Source organism: Bos grunniens, chromosome 15 (assembly GCF_055505025.1).
Source record: "Bos grunniens cultivar Pamir isolate PY7600 chromosome 15, Bosgru_T2T1.0, whole genome shotgun sequence".
Taxonomy (NCBI): Eukaryota; Metazoa; Chordata; class Mammalia; order Artiodactyla; family Bovidae; genus Bos; species Bos grunniens.
In genome coordinates, this window is record NC_141179.1 from 53107931 (window position 1) to 53130365 (window position 22435).

General features: G+C 46.1%; 1 long non-coding RNA gene across 1 annotated transcript; it reads right to left on the reverse strand.

The window, feature by feature from the left end:
- Positions 1–3567: 3567 nt before the first annotated feature.
- On the reverse strand, positions 3568–21411 carry LOC147358222 (uncharacterized). Its single transcript, XR_015141559.1, has 3 exons — positions 20696–21411; positions 4565–4715; positions 3568–4029 (listed from the first exon to the last, which is right to left on the reverse strand). It is a non-coding gene; the product is annotated as an uncharacterized LOC147358222 (long non-coding RNA).
- Positions 21412–22435: the final 1024 nt, after the last annotated feature.

Here is a 22435-nt window from a genome sequence, read left to right on the forward strand (position 1 = left end):
CCGTGTGTGCCACACAAGGTGAGATGTAACAGGGGCAGTTTCTTTCAACAAAGGCTTATTCAGCACCTGCTCAGTGCCAGGCACTGTTCTGGGGTCTCCAGAGAGTGCACAGGATTTGTGTTTTAACTGGAAACTGATAATAGACAATGTAGCATCAAGGAGGGAAAAATGAGATGAAGAAACACAGAGCAGGAAGAGGGGTGGGCAATTTCAGTAGGGAGAGTGGAATGACAATTTGATAGAAAAACCCTAGCCTGTGGGTCTGACTGGCTGGGTGATTTTGGTTAAGTCCCTGCCTCTATGGGTGTTGAAGAATTGATGCTTTTGAACTGTGGTATTGGAGAAGACCCTTGAAAGTCCCTTGGACAGCAAGGAGATAGAATCAGTCACTCCTAAGGAAAATCAATCCTAAATATTCATTGGAAGGACTGATGCTGAAGCTGAAGCTCCAATTCTTTGGCCACCTGATGCAAAGAGCTGCCTCATCAGAAAAGATCCTGCTGCTGGGAAAGACTGAAGGCAGGAGGAGAAGGGGATGACAGAGGATGAGATGGTTGGATGGCATCACCGACTCAGTGGACATGAGTTTGAGCAAGCTCCAGGAAATGGTGAAGGACAGGGAATCTTGTCGTCTCAAAAAGTCGGATACAACTGAGTGACTGAACAACAACTGAGTCCATTCCCAGCTCCCCTCACCTCAGTTTCCTCCTTGGGAGTTAAACTGAGTCATCTCTGAAGTGCCTGAGTGGCTGCCCAGTCCTCTCACATGAAGTCCAGCCCCACCCACTTGCTCCTGCCCAAGAGACACCCCCTTCCAGCCACCCCACCCCCAGTTGCTCTGGGCAGCAAGCCCAGCAGGAGCTGAGAAGCCCAGGGACTCGGAACTGCCCTAGATGCAATCTGGCAGGTGGTGACTCACCTGGGGTTGTCAGATCCGGGAAACTGCCTGGGGGTGGGCTAACCTGGAGCCTTCCTGCCCTGCCTTACCCAGGAGGGCCCTGGCCTTTCCTAAACCCCTTCCCCAAGGGTCCTTCTGCTCCCCAGGAGGCCCAAGTTACAGGCAAGGAGTTGCAGGGGCCCAAGGGCTTGCCAATGCCTGTCCCCTCTGGGCCTCAGTCTCCTGGTCCACGTATGGGGGGTGGTATGAGACTAAATGGGCTTCCCAGGTGGCATTAGTGTTTAAAAAAAAATACCTGCTTGCCAATGCAGGAGGCATAGGAGACACAGGTTCGATCCCTGGGTTGGTAAAATCCCCTGGAGAAGGAAATAGAACCCACTCCAGTATTCTTGCCTGGAGAATTCCATAGACAGAGAAGCCTGGTGGGCTACAGTCCATGGGGTCGCAAAGAGTCGGACAGTACTGAAGTGACTTAGCACGCACACACACATGAGACTAAATAATCTTCAGTATCGCTTTCATCTAAATTGTGGCTTTGTTGAGGATGCTGTTGGAGACCCAAGACTTCTCTGATGGCTCCCTGGAGGCTCAAGCAGGGGCAAGTGGCAGGTTCTGAAATGGGGGTGAGGAAAGGGTTACCATGTTTAGCTAATAAAAACTGAAATTTCAGAGAAGCAAGGAAGAACTTTTTAGTATAGGCATGTCTCCAGTGTTATTTATTCTAAGTAATTATTCACTGTATGTCTGAAACTCAGATTTATTGGGTGTCTGGTATTTTATCTGGCAGCTCCACACGGGGAAGGTGACTGGAGCTGGGATTTCAACAAAGGAAGGTCCTATACTCTCAGATGACCAGAGGTCTGATCACCTACCTTGCTGTTCTTTGAGTTCCTTATCCATGGACTTCTTGATGCCCTGTTACAAGGTGGGGCGGGGGGTGGGGGGTGGGATTTCCCTGGTGGCTCAGGGAATACAATACAGGAGACACAGTATTGATTCCTGGTCCAAGAAGATCCCATATGCCGAGGAGCAACTAATCCCGTGCACAATAACTATTCAGTACTCTAGAGCCCAAGAGCCGCAACCACTGAAGCTGCCACTCCTAGAGCCCTCGCACTGCAATGAAGACCTAGCACGGCCAAATTAATAAATAGATAAATTTTTCAAAGAAGAAGGTAAGGGGATTAGGGAGGGAGAACCAGAAGCTGGGGAAGACCAAGAGCTGTGTATAGAGGCAGAGAGGCCCTAGGAGGCAGCACCTGGATTCCTCCTGCCCCATATCCAGCCAATGTCACCAGTCCTCCTCCCAATAAGGCAGACTGGTCCCGCCATCGTCTCTGGCACAACCCAGACTCATTCCCACCTCCACATCCCTGCTGTATTCCTGCCCGCTGCCCTCGTATACAAACTCCACCCACCACAGGAACCTCCCTCAGCTGTTCTTCACCATCAGGACCTTTTCCTCTGAGCACTGTCAGACTCACGGTCACAGAGCCATTCAGCCAACCAGGTAGCCAAAACCATAGCAGTGATCAGGACAGACACAGCTCCTGCTGCCATGGAGCTCACCATCTAGTGGGAAGACAGACACGTGACAATCACCAAATGGGGGAATAATCATCCTTTCACAGGACAGATGAATCCATGTGACCGGGGGCTTCGTGCCTGTGGGGCCCTCCCTGTTTTATTTGGGCCCTACTAAGAACAGGTTTCTGTATTAGTGGAAAAAATTAAAGTGCTGAGGGAGAAGAGCAGAAGGAAGGCCTCCCAGGAAACCTGCCCCCTCACATTTGGAAAAGGGGCCTTCGAGGTGAAGGTCAGGTGTGTGCAATGAACTAAGGGGGAGAGAAGGTGACTGATGTGGAGAATCAGCACAGATGAGGCTGAGAGCCTGCCAAGCGCTCCAGCGCTGTGATCCCATGACCTGGGGACCACATGGCATCATGACGTGTCATTGCTCAGAGGGTGGCCTGTCCTTTGAGAGTACATTTCCAGAGGGCAGGGGCTGGGTCTTTCTCTTCTCTCGTGCTCTCTAGAACTGGGCTGAGAACCCCAAACAGAAGATGGTTTGATAGAGAACTGAGGAAGGGGACGGCTGCTCCCAGCTGGCTCGGAGGACCAGTCACACTCAGGGCATCAGGTGTTGTGGGGCCAATTTTAGTAGGTGAAAACAGTTGCTCAGCAATATTAGATAAGGCAAGTGGCTTTCTGCCCTACATGGAGGCCCCTGTTGCTTTCAGCATCTGTTTATCCAGGCTGCTTCACACCATGGTGTGGAGCAGTGCGGTGACAGTGACGGGCAGTGTCTAACTTCTAGGCGTGCGTGCTTAGTCGCTTCAGTCGCGTCCAGCTTTTTGGGACCCATGGACTACAGCCTGCCAGGCTTCCCGTCCATGGCATTTTCCCAAAAGAATACTGGAGTGGGTTGCCATGCCCTACTCCAGGGGATCTTCCCGACCCAGAGATCAAACCTGCATCTCTTGTGTCTCCTGCATTGCAGGTGGATTCTCTACCACTGAGCCACTGGGGAAGTCTTACCCACCAGACACTAAGCTCCAACTCAATGAACCAGGCCCCTTACAGATATAATCTCCAAAGCCCAAATTAAAGAAGCAGGAAGTTCGGTGCTAGGAGTTTAGGCTAAACCAGGATTTTAACACAACTTTATCCAGTGCTGAGGGTCAAGCTTTTATTTTACTGAGGCGCCCTTATTTTTAAAGTATGCTGTGAGATGTTGCCTATTCTCTGCACTGAGAAGCTCACTCCAGCTTTATCCCTTTCTGATCTTTGCTATTTATGCTGCTGCTGCTGCTAAGTCGCTTCAGTCGTGTCCAACTCTGTGCAACCCCATAGACGGCAGCCCACCAGGCTCTGCCATCCCTGGGATTCTCCAGGCAAGAAAACTGCAGTGGGTTGCCATTTCTTTCTCCAATGTGTGAAAGTGAAAAGTGAAAGTGAAGTCGCTCAGCCGTGTCCGACTCATAGCAACCCCATGGACTGCAGCCCACCAGGCTCCTCTGTCCATGGGATTTTCCAGGCAAGAGTACTGGAGTGGGATGCCATTGCCTTCTCCGACTTATGCTGCAGATGCTGGTAAAGCTGTTGCTTGTGAGCTCTGCAGCGGCCTTTGCCTAGAAACAATAAGGGAGAGAAGGAATCAGGAAGGTAGAGGTGAGGCCGGCTCCTCCTGGGGTTCATTGGTGTTTTCCCAGGGTGCCCCACCCTTCCTCCAGCCCACAGCCCTACCTACCCTGAGTCATGTGCTCCCCAGCAATGTTGGGGCAGCTGGGGCCCTTGCACAGGCACAGCCTTCTTCCTCTGTGGCCCAGGCTGGCACCGTCCTACTATGCATTGCCCTGCAAGTGCTTTGCTCCCTCAAGGTATTCAGTGGCCACGATTCAGGATTACTTCTGGGCAAGATACCTCATGGATTTGTGGTATACCATGTCTCCCCTGCCAGACTGTGAAGGACTTGAGGAGAGGGACATTCTATTCTCTCATCTGTGTGCTCAGTAAGCACCTACTGTGTGCCAGGCAGTGTTAGGCACCAGGGTGTGACTGAGGCTGAAATGCCCAGAGACTTCCGACTGTTCTGCCACCCTGGCTGCCCCTGGGTGTACTACACAGGCCTCCTTGCAGTCCTTCAATTAAAGGTGTCTGGCTCACCAGGGGTATTCTTGGAGCTCAGGTCACATCGACCCACGTCTTGGACCTCCTGGACTTTGCAGTCCTCTCCAGGTATATGCCTGGTGCAGGGCAAGTCCTCACGGAAGGGTGGGGTGGAGTGGTTTTCACAGTGATTCACCTGATGATGGCCCTGGAGAATATAAAGTACTGTTGGACATGGACATGCCCGAGACCTCAAGAGCCATTCTGTGCCAGCCTCCTCACCAGTAACCCTTGGAGTCAAGTTTATCTGTGGGTAGATCCTTTGCTACCCATTCCTCTTCTCCCTCTGGCTCCAGTATCCAGCCAGTCCTCTCTCTCTCTATTCTGGCTTCTGTATCACTCATGGATTGGTGGTCTTGGCAGCATGTGCCACTTCCCTGGAGCCTGTGGACTTCTCAGCTCCATCCAAGAACCTTGACAGGAACCTGAGACCTTATATCAGGCTTTGTGCTAAGCACATTACATGAATTCTCTCTTCCTCCAACAATCCTATAAAATAGATATTATTAATCTTTATTTTACAGTTGTGGAAACTGAGGATCATAGGGTTTAAATAAATTAATAAGTGATGGAATCAGGGTTTTAATCCAGGGTTGTGTGTTCCTCTTAAGCTCTCCAGTGCCCCGCCCTGCATTCATATTTGAGAAAGGCCCTGTTCAAAGGCATCCATGGTGTCATCATGTACCAAATGGAGGAATGTTTGCTCAGTGGAGGAGGAAATAATCCCTGATTAATGGGTGGGAGTATCTGTGGATACTGTGTACGATTGAGATATCATTCTACTGTTGATTTAGAACATAACCATCAGGCCTTGAGACTACACCTGTGAAAAGGCAGTGAGGCATCTCATCTAAAGTTCTTCCTGGTTTAAGTCCCCCTGGGGAAGATGAGTGGACCAGGGCCTGGAAAGCAGACCTGCTATGAGGTCTTTGATTTGGAAGTGAAACCCTGACTCAGTCTGAATTTTTTTCTCTCTTTTTTGTTTTTTATATTATGAAAGTATGATAATACATTTATTGGAGACTTGGAACAGAGCAAAGTTACATATAGCTCTACTATATATGACAATTATTTAAGTGGATAAATTAAGATTTTTAGTCGCAGTTTCAATATCAAACTCTCAAAATTTAATAGAATGAATATACAGAAAAGTAGAAGGATACAGTAGATCTGAAAAGCCCTATGAACCAATTCGACATAATTAAGAATTATACAGTTTTCACACAACAGCAGGTACAAATTCTATTCAAGTTCCCATAGACTATATAAACTAGGAGACACTGGAACATATTAAGGGACATAAAGCAAGGTACAAAAACTTCATGGTCTAAAGGTATTGAAATCATACAGAGTCTGTTCTCTTATCACTGTAAAATTATGTTAGAAATCAATATCAAAAGATATTTGAAAATAACCCAAATATTTTCAAGTGCAGTGTGATGTTTACCAAGAGATGTTTGTTAGTCTAGATATTTAAAGGTACTGGTGTCTACAAGGGGACTTCCAAGTCAGGAAGAGGCTGGTAAGGGACTTGGAAAGTAGCTGCTGCTGCTGGTTCTAAGTCGCTTCAGTTGTGTCCGACTCTATGCAACCCCATAGATGGCAGCCCACCAGGCTCCCCCGTCCCTGGGATTATCCAGGCAAGAAAACTGGAGTGGGCTGCCATTTCCTTCTCCAAAGCATGAAAGTGAAAAGTGAAAGTGAAGTCGCTCAGTCGTGTCCAACTCTTAGCGACCCCATGGACTGCAGCCCACCAGGCTCCTCCGTCCATGGGATTTTCCAGACAAGAGTACTGGAGTGGGGTGCCATCACCTTCTCTGTTGGAAAGTAGGGTAAGCCCTTATTTTTCTTCCTGAGTTCAATTCGCACTTGAGAATATCTGTTACACCAAACTAGTAGGTCACACTCCACTCTGTTCATTTCTTCATTGCCATTTCTATCTGAACAGCCTTGTTATAGCCCTTGTAAGGATTTTTAAAGCATACATTTTAAAGACAATCTTTTAAAATCAAGTTTTTAAAAGAAGAGTTTTTTGTTTTTGTTTTTTTCTTTTGCGGCATGGCATGTAGGATCTTTGTTCCCCAACCAGAGATCGAACCTGTGCCCTCTGAAGTGGAAGTGTTAACCACTGGATCACCAAGGAAGTCCCAAGAATAGTTTTATATTTACAGAAAAGTTGCAAAGATTGTTCAGAGGACTCTCATACACCCCTACCTGATTTCCTCTATTGGACCATCTTATATTTGTCACAACTAATGAACAAATACTGGTACATTATTAACTAACCAGAGTCCATACTTTATTTGAATTTCCTTAGCTTTTACCTAATGTCCTTTTTCTGTCCCAGGATACTTCCTCACGTTTAGTTATCATGCCTCCCTACACTCTTTCTGGTCTGGACAGTTGCTTAGACGTCACTTGTTTTTGATGACCTTGACAGTTTTTAGGTGTATTGGTCAAGAATTTTGTAGACTGTCTCTCATTTTGAGTTTTCCTGATGTTCTTCTCATGATTAAACTGGAGTTCAGAGTTCTCTGGAGTAAGACCTCATAGATAAAGTGCTGTTCTCCTCACATCAGATCAAGGTACATTCGATCGACATGACTCATTACTGTGGCTGTTAACCTTTATCACGTGGCCAAGGTTATATCTGCCAGGTTTCCCACTTCAAAGTCACTAAGAGGACGCGTTTTGTGTTGAACCAGCCCAGCTCACTAAGACGGGGTAGGGGGGCAGCGCCCCTGGAAGTCTGCCTGGCGGTGATAGTAGTAACCAATGAGAGAACCCACAGAGAGGGAGGTGAATCTCAGCGGGGTGGCAACCTGGTGGCGTCAAAGGCCGAAAAGCCCGGTTACCAGCTTTAACAGAGAGCAGGTCTCACCCATCTCAGCTGCCCCAATACTTGGCACAGGCTGGCTGTTGAATGCATTGGATTTTTTTCTTTTGCAGATGCTTTGTTTGCAGATGCGTTTTTTAGATTGTGGTGAAATTCACATAACATAAAATTAACCACTTTAAATTGCATAATTCAGTGGCATTTATATATTCATAGTGTTGTACAACACCCCCCCCTCATCTAGCTCCAAAATGTTTTCATCACCCCCAAAAGAAACCCCTGAGCCACTAAACAGTCACTTCCTGTTTCCCTCTCTCCTCAGCTCCCACAGTGATGGTGGATATTTCATATAAATGGAATCATATAATATGTGACCTTTTGGGTTTGAGTCCTTCCACACAGAATAATGTTTTCAAGGTTCATTTGTGCGATAGAATGTGTCAGAACTTCATTCCTTTTATGGCTGAGGAATATTCCATCATATGTATATACCACATTTTGTTGATCTGTTCATCCATCGCTGGACATCTGGGCTGTTTCCAGCTTTTGGTTGTTGTGAATAGTGCTACTCTGAACACTCACGTATTTGTTTTTGTACCTGTTTTAGTTCTTTTGTGTACAGCTATGCATGATTGGACTTTTAAAGAAGGTGATATATCTTCCCAAGTTTTCAGGAAGCTGGTCAAACTTACATAGCAGCTCTGGTTATGGACAAGGGCCTGCGGGAAAGGGGGTTTCTGCCTTGGGCCCAGTTCAGGTTATCATCTTATCAGTAGGTTTTGATAAAGATAGCACACGTGTATCAAATTCACTTACAAGAAGCCAAGAGGGAGATATAAAAAATCACAATTCAAGTATCTTAAGAGAGCAAAAAAAAAAAACCAAGTCTTTTTTTGGTTTCTTCAAACGATTATCCAGGAATAGGATGTGGGTGAACTGGTTTATCAACAATAACGCAAAAATGAGCTGAGTCTGAGCTGACAACTCAACGTGAGCCAAGGCAACAGATACCAAATGAACAAATGAAGATAGCATTAACACAGTGAGAACTCCCTGGCGGTCAAGTGGTTAAGATGCCGCACTTCCAGTGCCGGGGGTGTGGGTTCAGCCCTGGTCAGGGAACTAAGATCCCAATGGCAAAGCCAAAAAACAGACAAAAAAAGGGAGAGAGATAGCACTCAGAGAGAGATAACTGCCCTACTCTGCTGCACACCAGCCAGACCCCCTGGACCTCTAAATCCTCTCAGACATGCAGCATGTGCTCTGGGTCAGGAGAAGGTGACTGGACTACAGAGGCCTGGAAACCAGGTCACATGACAAGAGGGCAGGGAGGCTGGAGCAGAGTCTTTTTTGCCCAGGGTCTGCAGGACTGGGGCCCAGAAAAAGGAGGCTTTTTACCCATCAGAAAGTGAGTTCCCTTCCTTTCAGGAAAGGATATACGGAATGAACAGGGGAAAGATTCAGAAGGACATCTGCTGCTGCTGCTAAGTCGGCTTCAGTTGTGTCCAACTCTGTGCGACCCCATAGACGGCAGCCCACCAGGCTCCCCCGTCCCTGGGATTCTCCAGGCAAGAACACTGGAGTGGGTTGCCATTTCCTTCTCCAATGCATGAAAGTGAAAAGTGAAAGTGAAGTCACTCAGTCGTGTCCGACCTTCAGCGACCCCATGGACTTCAGCCTTCCAGGCTCCTCCGTCCGTGGGATTTTCCAGGCAAGAGTACTGGAGTGGGGTGCCATTGCCCAAATAACTCAGGGGCGTTGGGGGAGGGGGTGGTTTCAATACTTAGAAACAGATATAGACTAAGGGGGAGAGAGGAGCAAGAAGAATGAACCGCCAGAGGGGTTGATTTCATTAGTTGTAGGGAGAAAGCAATGGCACCCCACTCCAGTACTTTTGCCTGGAAAATCCCATGGATGGAGGAGCCTGGTGGGCTGCAGTCCATGGGGTCGCTAGGAGTCGGCCACGACTGAGTGACTTCACTTTCACTTTTCACTTTCATGCATTGGAGAAGGAAATGGCAACCCACTCCAGTGTTCTTGCCTGGATAATCCCAGGGACGGGGGAGCCTGGTGGGCTGCTGTCTCTGGGGTTGCACAGTCGGACACGACTGAAGCAACTTAGCTGCAGCAGTAGCAGCAGGGAGGTTGTAGGGAGTTCCCTGGCAGTCCGGTGTTTAGGACTGTGTGCTCTCACCGCTAAGGGCATGGATTCGATCCCTGGTTGGGGAACTAAGATCCCATAAACCGTGCAGTGCAGGAACAAAACAAAACACCAAACTGACTAGATGGTAAAATTCCAGGAAAATATATTTTATGCCATTATGGTGAATTTTTTAAAAAAGCAAAGGATACAGTTATACATGCATTATGACTATTGCAATGCATAGAAAACTCTGATACAAAACACACCAAAATCTTAATGTCAATTATATGTGGACCTCCCCCAAACAGGGCACAGTTCCTAGGCTGGCATACAGTACCATCCAGGCACTTGGAAAACTTCAATAAACACATGATGTTTTGTTTGAAGAGTGAAAGAAATAAGTGACTCAAGAACAGGAAGGAGAGCCTTAGCCCATGCTCAGGTAGAAAGGACCTGAGGGGCAGGGAGACCCCAAGACTGGCACAGCACTGCCCAACAGCCCTGGGCAATGGCCAGGATGGAGCAGCCTCTCTTTTCCCTGTGGCACTGCAGTCAGCCATCAGCCTGGAGAGACTCTGAGTCCTGGGGAGCGAGGGGTGGTGTATGCATGAGGCAGTGTGTGCAGCTCATGCATGTGGTCCCCAGATATCAGTGTGTGAGAGCCTGGATTCACTGAATGCCTCCATAGTGCTGGACTGGGCTAATTCTTTGCATACGTTCATTTAATCCACACAGCAAGCCCACCAGGTCAGTGTTCCATTTTATCTACAGGAAAACTAAGGTCAGAAAGATTAAGCACCAGGTTATACAGCTCGTACATAAGAGAGGTGTTTTTAACCACAATTACACACAACCTCAAAATAGCCTACAACACTTCAGCTTTCTGCTTGATAGGGTGGCCTGTCTCTTGTCCTTCTTGGCCTTGATGCAGCTGCATTGATGGTTTGGTTACTGCATGTAATGATACTTTAACTGTGGCCTTGGAGAAAGGAACTTCTGCTCACTTCCTCATCTCTCAGGGGTGGCAGAGAGCTGGAGATAAGTGTTGCAGAGACCCCACTCCCATCCCCAGCACTGGCTCTGGTGGGTTGTTCTGGAACCTGCAGGCAGGTGGGGTCTGTGTGGCCTTAAAGACAGAGAGGAGACCCTCAAAGAAATCAGAAAGGCAGGTCTCAGGTCCTAGGTTGGGGTGAGTTCCTATTGCCAAGGGCACTGTGATCAGAGCCTGGACAGGACAGTTGAGATTTCACAAAAGGGTAGTTGGAGGTCATGACCACAGAGGGCCTTTCTGTCCTTCAGATTCTAAGATTCCACAATTCTAAGACTCAGATATTGACAGGGTCAGGGAAGGAGTGATGGGGCAGTAGGTGGTACCTTTTCCTACCTGGTCAGATTCTTTCAGAACCTCAGCCTACCCACTCAGGAACATAACCTTGCCACATGCCAAGAATGGGACTGGTGTTTGTGTGGCTGCTGGTGGGACTTCTCCTGAGGGTCAAGGAGACTAACCCCTGGAGATTAAGGAATAGCTCTCTGAACTAACTCAGGACACATGTTCCATCACGTGCTAGGGAGAACGGGGTGTCTGGGCTGGGTGCTGGGGATACAGAGAGTGATCAGCCAATCCCTGCCCTTCAATGGAGGCAGACAGACCCAGAATTGGGAGCTTGATGCTGAGACAGAGGGCACACAGGGGATGTGGGAGACAGAGGAAGGGCCTCTAACTCTGCTGACACATACCCAAGGACTTTGCAAGGCCGGTCCTCTCCTCCCTCATTTCCTCTAACAACCTGTGGGGCCCAGGCTGGTGGCCTCAAAATAACTAAGGGGTATGCAGAGTCTGCCTGCTGCCCAGGCCCCAAGTACACTGAGTCAAGGCAGCCCGGCTCTGGTTGATAGACATCAGGGGAGTCACAGCTGCCACATGTGGCCTGTTGGGAAACTGAAAAGAGTTAGTGGTTTGTGGGCGTTGAGTAACCACTGGGCTTCTTGAAACTTCAAGTTTCTTTCTGTACTACTCCCCATCTTCCTCTTCCAGGGTCAGACTGGGGGCTGGGGAGGATCCTCAAGCCCTCATTTATTTATTCATTCACTAGTCATTTGCTCACCACCTCCCCTGTTCTTGCCTGTCCTGGGCTTGGGGGACTCAGAGAGACATCCACAGGGTTCTGCCTTCCTGGGGTTCCCTGGCTCAGCTAATGATGCCACCACCCAAGGCAGAAATCCAGGCATCAGTTTCGACTCCTCCCTCATTCCCTTCAGGTCCCCCTCTTCTGTTTTTCTGTAGTATCCTGTACTTCCCCTGTCACATCATTTATTACCTTTTATGTAAAAACTCCAGTTATCTATCTCTTCCTTCTGGACTGAATGAAGGCAGGGACTTGTTTTCTGGCGTATTCCTGGCACCTGGCAAAGTGCCTGCACTTAGTAGTTGCTCATTAAACACTATTGACTGAATTAGTAAATCCCTTTAATTTCATTCCTTTAATATTCCTTGAATCCATACCCTTCTCCCTTTCCCCAGCCACAACTTTTGTTCAGATCTCATTTTCCACCTGAACTACTGAAAAGTCTTCTCATTGCACTGCCTGCTTCAACTCCCCTATTCAATTTATCTCCCACACTACAGCCAGAGTTCTCATTCTAAAGTGCCTGTCTTCCTCCTCAGAACCCTTCCTGGCCCTCCATCCCTCACAGGAACAAGGCTACATTTCTTGGATGAAAAAAAAAATTAGGGTAGATATGACTGATCATTCCACTATCTTCTCCCTCCGAAGGTGATCAGGAAGATAAGCAAAAATACAAAAATTTGCTGTGATACTATATAAAGAGAAGATCACACACAAAGTATGAGGGAGGAATTGCAGTAACTAGATGGTAGACAGGAACAGATTGAGAAACACATTCTTGGGTGACACATCACTGGCTTCTCCCTCTAAAACAGAATAGCATGTGTCATACTGTGCCATTAACTGACCATGTGCTTCCCACTTCCCTTTGCTGAAAGCTCCTTAAGGACAAGAACCATGTCTAGAATTTATCCTGGTGTCTCTGGCACTTGGCACAAGGCTTGACATGTAAGAGACATTTAATATATATTTGTTGAATGAATGAATGATAGGATTTTAACAAATTAATGAATGAAGACCCAATAGTTCTTTTTTCTAAGTAAATAAACAGACTAATTCCTACTACCTGCTCTTCTCTCAGGGACCCAGGGGCAGCACTGCCTAGATGGACCTTTGGCCATAACCTCCAGCCATACAGGGTTATCTTCTAAGCCAGTCAGAGTGATTGATAGCATGGATTCCAGGGCCAGAAAGTCATGGTAGAGTACTGGCTCCATCGGTTACTAGCTGTGTGAGCTTGGGCAAGTAATCCAACCTCTCTGTGCATCATAAACATCATATAGCCAGAGTTCTCATTCTAAAGTGCCCGTCTTCCTCCTCAGAATCCTTTACAGATGACATCAACCTTTGTCATCTGTAAAATGGGAATAGTAATAATGCCAATCTTGGTTGTTGTGAGAACTAAATTTATCAGTGTGTGTGTGTGTAAATTTAGTGTATATATATATATATTTAGCATATATGTATACACACATATATATAAATAAATATATATTGTACCATAATATATATTATATAATATATATTGTACTATATGTGGTATGGGCTTCCCTGGTGGGTCAGCTGGTAAAGAATCCACCTGCAATGAAGGAGACCTGGGTTCAATCCCTGGGTTGGGAAGATCCCCTGGAGAAGGAAACAGCTACCCATTCCAGTATTCTGCCCTGGAGAACTCCATGGACTGTATAGTCCATGGGGTCACAAAGAGTTGGACATGACTGAGCGACTTTCACTCACTATGGTATATGTAATATATAATCTGTATCTAGATATGGATATAAATATAGTGATATTTAAATTCCAGCTATTGTTGATGACAGTGGTGATAATTCCCTAATAAACTCCATCAGTTTCTCTACTTTTGTGTCTACAATGTCTGTTTCATAGTGGGATTGAGACCGCCACCATTACTGAGCGATGCAACATCAAGCTGAGGGGGCAGGAGGCAGTGCCTGGCCTGGCGTTTTCTCTGCCTAGTGCAGCAAGAGTGAACAAAAATAGTTAACACGAGGCTTGTGAAAAGGTCCTACGCGGGAGGAAGAAAATTGTTCTGAAGATTCAGATAAAGAACTTATGATCCCTGAAATGATTTTCTGTAAGAAACAGAATAAACCTCTGAAAGTCATCTGCTTGGTATTCTCAAAACAAACACACCCCAGGAAGCTCTGATACAGTAGTTATTTTCTGGGTGCCTCCCAAGTGGGCAAAGAATGTGAACAGTTTATAGAAATGAAAATGCCTTGAAAACATCAAAGGATGCTTATTTCTCTCATAAGAGAAATGCAAACCGAAACTACAGGAAACATGATTTTTTTCACTTATCAGACTGGCATCGGAGAAGGCGATGGCACCCCACTCCAGTACTCTTGCCTGGAAAATCCCATGGACTGAGGAGCCTGGTAGGCTGCAGTCCATGAGGTCGCCAAGGGTCGGACATGACTGAAACAAGCGACTTAGACTTCGAAGACTGGCATAAATCCAAGAGTTTGATAACACAGGATTGTGAAGCCCTTGTGAAGTACACTGTGAGAATTTTAAATCTTTGGGGGATTTGAAGAATTCACTCCTCCCTCCTTTTCAGCTGTGTCGTTTTAAGTGAGATATCTTCCACTCTAGCTCCAGGGGTGGGCCTGATGGCCTGAAGCCTACTAAATTTTGCATCATCCAGAGGAGATCATCAAAAATTAGGCAGGCTAACACCAAACTCCAGGTCATAACAAAGACCTTTAACTCTTACTAAACTTTTCATTCCTTACTTTTTAGTCCTAGAGTATCTTGCCATTGGATTAATTTTATCTCTTTAAGCAGAATGCAAGCTTTGTAAGAAGATCCTGTTACACTTTTTATCCCCTAGTATCACTAACTCGATGGATGTGAGTCTGAGTGAACTCCAGGAGTTGGTGATGGACAGGGAGGCCTGGTGTGCTGCCATTCATGCAGTCGCAAAGAGTCGGACACGACTGAGTGACTGAACTGAACTGACTGAACTGAGTACTGGACATGTGACAAGCACTCAACCTTTAAAAAAAAAAAAATTGGGCAGGCTGCTTGAGCACTCTTAGCTTTTGTTTTCTTGTCTGTAAAATGCAGAGAATAGGAGAGACCTATTGGGACTTCCCTAGTGGTCCAGTGGTTAAGACTCCAGATTTGCAGTGCAGAGGACACAGGTTTGATCCCTGGTCAGGGAACTAAGATCCCACATTTTGCAGTATGGCCAAAAAAAAAAAGAGACCCTTGGAAATCAGCCAGCACAGTGTGTAGCACATAATCAACAAGTGCTATCTTCCCAACTCAGGGATCGAACTTGAAATTGACTTTAGTAGCCTGGAAAACCCCATGGACGGAGGAGCCTGGTAGGCTGTAGTCCATGGGGTTGCTAAGAGTCGGACACGACTAAGCGACTTCACTTTCACTTTTCACTTTCATGCATTGGAGAAGGAAATGGCAACCCACTCCAGTGTTCTTGCCTGGAGAATCCCAGGGAGCCTGGTGGGCTGTCGACTATGGGGTCGCACAGAGTCGGACACGACTGAAGTGGCTTAGCAGCAGCTGGATACATACAAGTTTAAACATATGTGCTCAACAATCCAAAATCTTATAAAATTACAAACTGGAGCTCCATTTTCTAAATCATTATAAAAGATAAAAACAAGAAAAACCCAGAATGTACAACAAAGAACAAAAAACAAAGCAGTAAGGAAACACAAATATAAAGAAGTAAAGTGAGACTACATCAGTTATGAAATAGATATAAATAAATTACGCCATGCTCGGCAAAGATTGTCACAGTCTCAAGTTAAAAAATAAAATTCAGCTAGACTATATTCTGCTTATAAGAAATACTTCAAATACACAGAATGTCCAGGTGTAGTAAAGATGTACATGTGAAAAATAAGACATGAGTATTAAAAGAAAACATGGGGAAATGATCTTGGAGTAGGAAATGTGGTGACCCAAGGACTAAAGAACAGATAAAACCAAGGAGGGTCTTGGAATGCAGGAATGGAAAAACCAGTTCTATATCATCCTTCTCTCCCCATGTTGTAACTATTAACAGATTTCAGGTGCTCCTAAGCAGTATAACCTGTTTCCTCTCCTACCCCACAGGGAGACGGTACTTGCCTTACTCTTCCCCCACCCAGTATAGGTTCCTCATGCAATCAGCAAAGGACCCCCAAGACCCCTATCCCACTCCTTGTACCGTGAGTAAAAAAGTGGACTAAGGACTCCTGTTCAAAGGTCGGTTCACCCTTGAGCTGGCCCGCTGTTCTAACAGTGTCTCCCATTCTGCTGCTGCTGCTAAGTCACTTCAGTCGTCTCCGACTCTGTGCGACCCCAGAGACGGCAGCCCATCAGGCTCCACCGTCCCTGGGATTCCCCAGGCAAGAACACTGGAGTGGGTTGCCATTTCCTTCTCCAATGTATGAAAAGTGAAAAGTGAAAGTGAAGTCGCTCAGTCTTGTCCGACTCTTAGCAACCCCACGGACTGCAGCCTACCAGGCTCCTCTGTCCATGGGATTTTCCAGGCAAGAGTACTGGAGTGAGGTGCCATTGCCTTTTCCAGTCTCCCATTCTAATAACCTTTATTTCCCTCTCATTCTGTCTCATGTCTGGAAATTCTTTTCCAACCCATGTCCAGACCATGACAGGAAAGTGTTTTCTAATTAAGGCTCAAAAGCCATAGGAGAAAAATATTGATCAATTCAACCACGGAAAAATAAAAACAGAAAAACCTAAGTAAATTCAAAAGACAAATGATAAATTGGAAAAAATTATTCTTAATTCAGATAGCATAGAGATAGACAATCTTCCTAAAATACAAAAAGCTAATAGGAATTGTGAAATGAAAATATCTCCTGCCATATCAATAAACAAGAAAAGTCACAGCCATCAGCAATTTCTGGCCTCCAAATGTAAACAAAGTCTCCCAAAACTGTGATCCAGCAGATGCTGCCACCCCCCACGGTGACTGCTGAGGAGCTGGGGAAATGCAAGAAGCAGCTATCTGCCACTCCTTAAGGTGAATGAGGAAACAGGATTTGGCCCCAGATAGCCTAATAGTCAATGGCAACCCACTCCAGTACTCTTGCCTGGAAAATCTTGTGGACGGAGAAGCCTGGTAGGCTGCAGTCCATGGGGTCGCTAAGAGTCGGGCACGACTGAGCGACTTCACTTTCACTTTTCACTTTCATGCATTGGGGAAGGAAATGGCAACCCACTCCAGTATTCTTGCCTGGAGAATCCCAGGGACAGAGGAACCTAATGGGCTGCCGTCTGTTGCAGAGTTGGACACGACTGAAGCGACTTAGCATCTTAGTAGCAGCCTACTGGTCATGTACGGATATGAGAGCTGGGCCATAAAGAAGGCTGAGTGCTGAAGAATTGATGCTTTTGAATTGCGGTGCTAGAGAAGACTCTTGAGAGTCCCTTGGACTGCAAGGAGATCAAACCCACCAATCCTAAAGGAAATCAACCCTGAAAATTCATTGGAAGGACTGATACTGAAGCTAAAACTCCAATACTTTGGCCACCTGATGCAAAGACCTGACTCATTAGAAAAGATCCTGATGCTGGGAAAGATTGAGGGCAGGAAGAGAAGGGAGAAACTAACAATGAGATAGTTGGATGGTATCATCGACTGAATGGACATGAGTTTGAGCCGACTCCGAGAGATAGTGAAGGACAGGGAAGCCCGGTGTGCTGTAGTCCATGGGGTGCTGGACTCTGCTCACAAAGAGTGAGACATAACTGAGTGACTGAACAACAACAAAGCTGGGGTGCAAATGAAAGAAATGGATTCAGTGAGCCCAGAGGCTTGCATCTTCCCATACACAGAACACTGAGTTCCTTAACTTGATATCTGATATGTTTTGACTACCTGCTCCCTTTGTTGCAAATTTGTATATATATAGCTTGACTCCCTCTTCTGCTTCCTTGGAGCAGTTTTCTCAGAACTACTGAGATGCTGTTTCCTGGGCTCAAAGTCCTAAACATTCCCATCAAATAAAATAACTCTCTACTTTCAGGTTGTAACTATATTTTTCAGTTGACAGAATCAATAAGCCCAACAATCTTAAGAGAAAAATGGCTAAAAGATGTAATAGAAAAAGAAATGTAATAGATCTTAAATGGCTCTTTTGTTATGAAAAGCCAGGCTCAAAATAATAGAAATGCAAATTCAAGTTCCCAGAGATACGATTTTTCACCTATCAGATTGGCAAAACTCAAAGTTTGGTATCACAGTGTTCGTGAGACTATGAAGGAGTAAGGTCTCTCATACAGTGCTGGTGGGAGGGTAGATTGGGACAATCCCAAAAGCATGCAATTTGGCAGTAGTTATCAAATTTACAAACACACAGTCCTGTTGATTAGTAACAGTATTTCTGTGAAACTTTCCTATGCACACAGTTATTCATTGCAGCATTGCTTGCACCAGCAAAAATTGGAAACAATCCAAATGTCTACCAACAGAAGATTAATAAGTACATTCTGGTACCTTGATATAATGGACTATTCTGTAGTGCCTAGAAAGAATGAGGAAACTGGCAATGTGCTAGTTGAGAAAAATCCCCCAGCTACAACTGAATGATGATATGCAAGATTATGTGTATATATATGTTTTGTGCTTTTTTTAAAAAGGAAAATAAGCAGCAATATATGTATTTGCTGGGAGACTCAAGGATACACACAAAAAATAATAAAACCACTTTCCGGTTTAGGGGTGAAGGGAGGAGTAGGACCTGGATAGATAAATAATGGAGAATGGAGGGAGATTTTTCTCTGAATATCTTTTTTTCTTGTATTTTTAATTTTTAATTGTCTAAACATGTAAATACATTACTCATTCAAAATTTGAAGTAGAAAGTTAAACGACAAAATTTACATTAAAAACCACAGACAAAGCTATGTTAGGTAAATGCAAAGTAGGGAATAGTAATAGTGATATAAAAACTAATGCAAAGTGAGGCTAAAAGCATTACATGGGCTAAAAGGGGGATACTTTTGTCAGCTACCAATTTTCACTTGCCTTGGGCACTTGCCATTGAACTCTACAAGGATTAAATCATGTGCTGCTGCAGCTGCTGATTTTCAACACCCCCCTGAAAGGCATTCAGGGTGGTGAGCAGAAATGAGGCATTCTGCGCTCTGCGAAAAACTGGCAGGACAGGTCTTCAGATAGTTAGATATTTTCAGGAGCCAATTTTATGAGCCCAATTCTCATAGCTCTTTATAACTGTGTGTGCATGCTAAATTGCTTCAGTCATGTCTAACTCTGCAACCCTATGGACTATAGCCTGCCAGGCTCCTTTGTCCATGGGATTCTCCAGGCAAGATTACTGGAGTGGGTTGCCATGCCCCAGGAATAGAACCTGTGTCTCCTGTGTCTCCTACATTGGCAGACAGGTTCTTAACCACTAGCACCACCTTCATATCTAGATAAGCACTTAAATCCTTCTTGGTGACACCTGTTCCTTGTGACTAGCATAAAGCTTCTGGAAAAATATGTGCTTGATTGCATGTATTCCCCCTTTACCAAAATCACAGATGTACAGACACTCCCCCCTGCCTTTTTGGAGCAGTTTCTCAGAGCTGTCTGAAGTGCTATTCCCAGGACCGCAGTCCTCACTTTGCCCCAAATAAAAGGTTAATATAAATAAAGTATTGGGATATATCATTAGCAGTCTATAATAGAATCATAAATGCAAATAGATCTTAAATGGCTCTTTTGTTAGGAAAAGATGGTTTCATACTTAAGTTCACACTTGCTTAGTTGCTTCTGAGCAAGCAACTGTCTGATTCTTTGCAACCCCATAGGTTATAACCCACTAGGCTCCTGTGTTTGATTCTTTACCACTTGAGCCACCTGGGAAGCCTGTTTCAAACATTACATAGGCTAAAATAAATACACATATAGTTTATTTTAAAATATGTGTGTATCTATGTGTATAATACAACTAGACTAATAACATCTCAAAACATGGATCCTATAAAAAGTGACACATGGACTTCCCTAGTGGCTCAGTGGTAAAAAATCCGTCTGCCAATGCAGGAGACACGGGTTCGATCCCTGACTTGGGAAGATCCCACATACCATGGAGCAACTAAGCCTGAGCTCCACAACTACTGAGCCTATGCTCTAGGGCCCAGGAACCACAACTATTGAGCCCAAGCGCCTTAACTACCGAAGCCCAAGAGCCCTAGAGCCACTGCTCCCCAACAATAGAAGTCACTGCAATGAGAAGCCCAAGCAGCACCTAAAGAGTAGCCCTCACTCACTGAAATTGAGAAAAGTCCCTGTAGCAACGAACACCCAGAACAGCCAAAAATAAATAAGAAACAATTCCTAAGTCTAAATATTCTCCTAAAAAGACTCTTATTGGGTCAAAGAGAAATAAAAAAATTCAATTACCAACTATTTTAAAACAATGATAAAGACAACTTTACATATCAAAATGTACAATGTACAGCAAAAGCTGCATTTTCCCAATTCAGTGGGAAAACATAGCTTTATATGTTTATGTTATTTAAAAAGAATGATAATAAACAAAACAGGCATTCACTTGAATAAGCTTGTAGAAAACGAGCAGAAAAGCTACCCCAAGGTAATTAAAGAAAACAATAAAGATAAAAGCAGAATTAGTTTGTAAACCATAGTACTGAGAAATACATTCAGGTGCATTTTAAACGCGCAAACAGTCTGTAGTATGTCATGTAAAACCCATTATGACTTGACGCTTGCAATTTATTTTACCCTTTGATATGGGACCCCACATTCATTCCTGCCATTCTGAACTACTGGAGAAGGAAATGGCAACCCACTTCAGTGTTCTTGCCTAGAGAATCCCCATGGACAGAAGAGCCTGGCAGGCTACAATCTATGGGGTCACAAAGAGTTGGACACAACTGAGCAACTAAGCACATTCTGAACTATGGACCCCTTGCTATCTGAACCAAATACGTTGAATTACATAAAATGTTTGAGAGAGCACTGGTTCTGAGAGCTCTTGTCCATTGCTTACCATTGCTGTCCACCAGTCAAGTCCACCTGCCCTTTAAGGCCCAGCTCAAATGTCTTCTCCTCCAGGCAGGCTCTGAAGATCCAAACTATAGCTCAAGCCAGACCGGGATAAGCTCTGCAAGAGAATGGGGTGAATCCAACTTTGGGGGCAGATTGGAGGTTAAATCCAACTGTGGTGGGTTGGGGAAAGCTGCCTGGTAGAGGAGGGCCTTGAACTGGCCAGTTCAAGGAGAAAGGATTTCAGCCAGCAGTGAGCATGGGGAACGAGCTTTGCAGGAAGAAGGAAGAGCACAGGCAAAGGCAGGGCTGTGTGAAAGGACCGAGTGGTTAGGAGAACTGTGGCATGTCCCATATGACTAGGCTGAGGAGGGTTGATAGAGCGTGGGGACAGGGGAGTGTGGATCAGTAAACGGGGCAGGTCACAAAGGCCTTGAATGACATGTGAGGGCTTATGCTTCCTTCCTCTGTGGGTGATAGACAGTAGCCAAAAGTTTCTGAGCAGGATTGTGAGCTTGGAAATGTTGGATGGCCAGCTACCTAACTGAGCCCTACTCTCACTGGTGCTGGGTGGTATGCGGGGCAGGGGGTGGGGAATTCCTGAAGCTGGCAGGCTGCCCAGGAGAAGCTGGGGAGAGCCAGGGTGGTTAGCTCTGGGGGCCTGGGCCTGGGGCTGGGTAAAGGGTCTGGCTGTGAGTCTGTTTCTCCTCCTTGACCTGTTTCTTCGGTTCTGTTTGCTACCTCCCCACCCCCATCAATGCAGGGCCAGGGAGAGGCTGGGAGGCAGCTCCCGGCAGCTCCCCAGTCACCATGGGGCTTTTCTACCCACTCATTGGGCCCAGCCCCCACAGGGGCCTCTGTGGTCAGGTCTTTGTGTCTGCACAGTGGCCCTCTTTGTCCTGAGCAGCACCCTCCCTCTCTCTTCCCAACCACCCCCTCTCCTGTGTTACAGAAAGCACCCGTTTTGCAGAGAGACTGGCCAGGACTCTGATCTTGGCTTCCCTTACTGAGTCTGTGTGTGAACCTGACCAAGTCATTTTGCCTGAGCCTTAGTTTTCAGTTCATGAAAAGGAGCTGTGTGAGGAATCTAATTCCTGAGGAGAATTAGTCCGCTGCCTCATGCTGAGAGGTGAACAGCACGTGATGTCCACACAGCCCCCCACCCAAGCTCATGCTGGTCACTGAACCTCCTACTTATATCTCCCACCTCATCCTCACCACTGCCTGACCAGGTGGCCATCATTTTCTGTTTGACAGATGAAGAAACCAAAGGTCTGAGGACGGGGCTGGCTTCATAGGTCTATGACCCATGCTTCAAAGGTCCCCATACTTTGATTTAACGCTCTGCTATACCATCTTGAGAATCTTACTAGCTTTGGAACAAGGGGCCTGCATTTTCGTTTTCATTTTGCCATGGATCCCTCAAATTATGTAGCCTGTTTTGCTGGCAGGGAGGCAGAACAGAGGCTTGCTTTGGCCTGGACCAGGCTTCCTGCCTCCCGGGCTGCCTCCCCTGGGTGCTTGCATCCTGGCACGTCAACAGCCAGAGCTTCCAAGCTGCATTTGACATCGGAGGCCTGGCCCCTGCCGGAGAAATCTGAGGAGCACAGTTCCCGGTTGGTGAGGGAGGCAGGGGATGGTCCAGAGCAATGCAGCAGTCCAGAGAGCAAGCAAGACAAGCCTTCTGGAGCCAGTCCAGCCCTCCATAACCGGAGTCGCAGTGCGGGTGCCAGCGCCATGGCTC